This window comes from Rutilus rutilus, assembly GCF_951802725.1.
Source record: "Rutilus rutilus genome assembly, chromosome: 15".
Lineage (NCBI taxonomy): Eukaryota > Metazoa > Chordata > Actinopteri > Cypriniformes > Leuciscidae > Rutilus > Rutilus rutilus.
Window position 1 is genome coordinate 11,154,828 of NC_140220.1, and position 3,822 is coordinate 11,158,649.

Genomic DNA, 3,822 nt, shown 5'->3' on the forward strand with positions numbered 1-3,822 from the left:
GGTCATTATGTTTCCATCACAGTTAAGATTTTAACTTGAGCACAAAATTGGAATATCACATAAAACAGCTGCGAATAAAGCAGTTTCCATCCCATGAGTTCAAGTGAAAAAAAATCATCACTTCCTGGGAAATTGGCGCAAAATATCTGTAATTAAAAGGAAAGTTGCTGCAATCGGGGAATCCACTGTGGCTATTTTTTCCTCCATCACAAATGACTTGCAACTCAGTGCACGCAGACGAAACACAAACAACGCTGGCATGTTATCTTGCGTTCGGATCATTTTGATGACAGACTTTGGCTCAGGCATTTCAGAATGATCAAACTAACATTTGAGATGCTGTGTATTGAAATTGGTCTGCTGGTTAGTCCAGTTATCCAATCAAATTCACTGTTGAGGCAAAGTCCTGTGAGATTTTCATCGAAGGATTTATTCTGTAAATGTTTTTCCATCATAGTTTATGAGTGTTCTTATTGGATACAAAATGTATCCACCCCATTGAGCACATGTGTTTTTTTGCGCATCTTTGAGTTTCCATCCAATGTTTTTTTAAAGGTGAACTAAGTAACTTTTTTACCTTAACTGAACAGCTTCGGAGTCATTGGAATGGTTATATTACTTATTTCGGGTTGAATGGTGGTCGTTTCGCACCCCCCTGGTGTTCGTGAGCGGAAAATTCGCACTTGCAACTTTGAGCCGGCGGGCCACCGGCCGCCGCATCAGGAAGTATCGCGTGATATCAGGTCTCGCGATGTAAACAATTGCTTTACGGCCAAAAGAAATCTGCTAAAATGCTGTCATTATTGCGCTCCCTCACGCTGTTCGAACCCGAATGAAGAAGACGTTTTAAAGAATGTCCCATCTGCTTTGATGTCGTTGATCTATAGCCTCTGGTGTCTGAGAATCGCCAACGAGTTTTTACAACAGTGTTGTCAAATATCTATTCCGAAGCTGTGGGGGGAGCTCTAGAGAGAAACCTGCGAGCAAAAAGCGAGAATACAGCGAAGAAATCCCGAAACTACTGAGCCCTGCTTTAATGCGATATCCCAGATGCGCAAAAAAATATGTGGATGGAAACATAATTGAAACAGAAAATTTGAGTTAATACAAAAAAAGATAGAGAACAAAATCTATTTCTTTACATTTTCTTTTTTGTTGCAATGAAGTCAAAATTTTAAGGCGACCAGGTTACTTCATTTTTTTGTTAAACCAACAAATAATTTTTTACAGTGAGTTTGCTTATTTAGACTTATGTTAGTGAGGCATGTCGCCTGTTTTTGGCTTGTTTTGCCAGACCAGGTTGCTTTTTTTTCTAGTGAGATCTGGCAACACTGCAGTAGTCTTTACAATAGAACAGTAAATGTTTCCAATTTCAGTGCTTAGGGTAAGGCGATGTTGAGAATCAACATACATATAATTGTCACGTGTTCTACATCTTTCCTAACATTTGATCTACTGTATGCACTTATTCATTTGAAGTCAAGTGGTAAAGAAAGTGACTGCTCTAAAGTGATGGCTCTAAATTTATGTTAAAAGTTTAATGCTAAGAAAAGGAGTGCACTCATTTTGGTAAAAGTCTGGGGAATAAACAGGACACGCCAAAGCCCATGCTAATCTGTGACTGTCTCCAGTGTATCCCAATTATTTGGTAACATGCTGCTTTCTGCCGTGTCACATTCACGTAGAGAGGGAGGCGTTGGTCTGCATCATTCATATAATCCATGAGTTAATCCAGTGCTTTGGCTTGTTAGCTTCTGCATTTAGCTAACAAGTACATCTTTCTCCATTGACAGTCAATTTGACATATCCATTGATTTTGATTACATTTTTGTGTGTGTGTGTGTGTGTGTGTGTGTGTGTACCATTACAAAACAGTTTAATGCAGTTGTTCTCTACTTATTTTGCTTCCAGATGTGTTTAAAGTTCTTACTTTTCACAGCAAGCATCCAAAGTATAGTCATTTTTGTGTTGATGATCATGTCTAAGCATTCAAATGTAAACACAACATCATCCACACAGAAGTAATGAAGAAGCTGAAACCAAACAGGATTACAGGTCATCTCTGCAGTCACACATGATCAGCAGTGCAGAAAATTATTTTATGAGGGGCTTCTGTTAAAATATTGCACAAACAACAAGTACATGCATCCATAATAGCTATTTAGAGAGTGATCTAAGTTTAGTTCTTTAGAACTATGGATTGACTTACACCTACTTGCCATTAAGAGAACATCAGTGAAAATGACAAATAACAACGGGAAATTATTATATTCCACAATCACAGTGAATTTATTCTTTACTACTTCACTCTTGGTTAAATCTATTTATTTATTTTTGACTCCCTGATACTATGGCTTTTTACAAACATGTTACAGACTTTTTCATCATGTTGTCATTGCTATTTATTTACAGAGTATGAAATCATATAAACAAGTTATGGAGTACCCCAGTTTTTATTACAGGTTATATTTCAGGCTTGTAAATTATATTTTAGATCATATTAAGTTAGAGCCTGAAGTAAGTTCCCAGAACCACTGTTTCTTTAATAAAAAAAATAAAAAAAGCATTTCCTTAATCATGAATCAAAATCCAAAAAATAAAAATAAACAAATGCAAATGATATATATTATATATATATGTATACGTATATATATATATAAAAGAATAGTGAGGTAATATAGGGATCTTTTTCCCCAGTATATGGACAGTAGCTATCTATTTTTGCTCTATTTTATCTATTTTTGGTTATGCCTGTGTTCTGCTGCGCTCAGAGGCTTTAATACTTCAGCTCCACAAAGAAATAAAAACATAAAGCTTTTAACACAGAAGAAAGGTTCTCAATGTTTCAATTTGTCAGTATATTCGTACTGAAGAATCACAGCAGGCTGATATTTCATTACATTTTTTGCAGAGCATTGAAGCTCTGAGATGAAGGCTGTACAATATGCAGACAATCATGAAAAAAATGGAAAAATACCTGCTTGATATGCCATTATATTATAGAGAGCTTTATTCAGAGTTAGGCCTGTCTTTGTCTTTGAATCATTAGTGAATAAAGGATAGCACAAAATTAAAGGATAGCATAAAATATTATGTACTGTAAGTCATAATAAAATGATAAATAATGTCAGGATTTGTCAAAGTACTTAAGAATAATGGAAAGCAAAAATACTGTTGCTATGGTTACCGACACAACATCTGTTAGAAGTGTCTATTTATTGCATTGCACATCTTTTGTAGTGAAACGTGTGAAAGCGCAGTTTAAATGTGTAAATATAAATGCTTATGCTATAAATAATGAAATATTTGGCTACCTTTAACTTAAGGATAGAGTCAACGATAGTTGCAATAGTTTTTTTCTTCCCTGTTGACGTAGCCTATATCCGAGTGGTTCCTTGAACAAGGAAATTTGTTGGGTGGGACTTGATTTTTGTCCATTCGAAATTTATTAGATTTGGATCTTTGTGTTTTGTTTGTTATTGATGTGATCTCAGGTTGTCCCGCCCTTGCGTCAGTAAACACGTCATCAGAGAAGAGTTGTTGCAAGAGGGATGGGAAGTTATTTTGATTAAAGATGACAGGGAACATAAATAATAATAATAATAAAAACAATGATATGCACGGATAAATCATTTATAATAAATACTGCAATATTCCATAAAATAAAAATGGCCACTTTTGATTTCATGGCGATAGATAGCCTAAGTTTCGTTCGTGATAAATAGCCTAATTAAGCCACTTCATCAGCAAACTCCTGAGGACTTTAAATGAGTAGCCACGTATATTTAGGTCAACATTATTTTTATCGTCTCTGCACCGAAA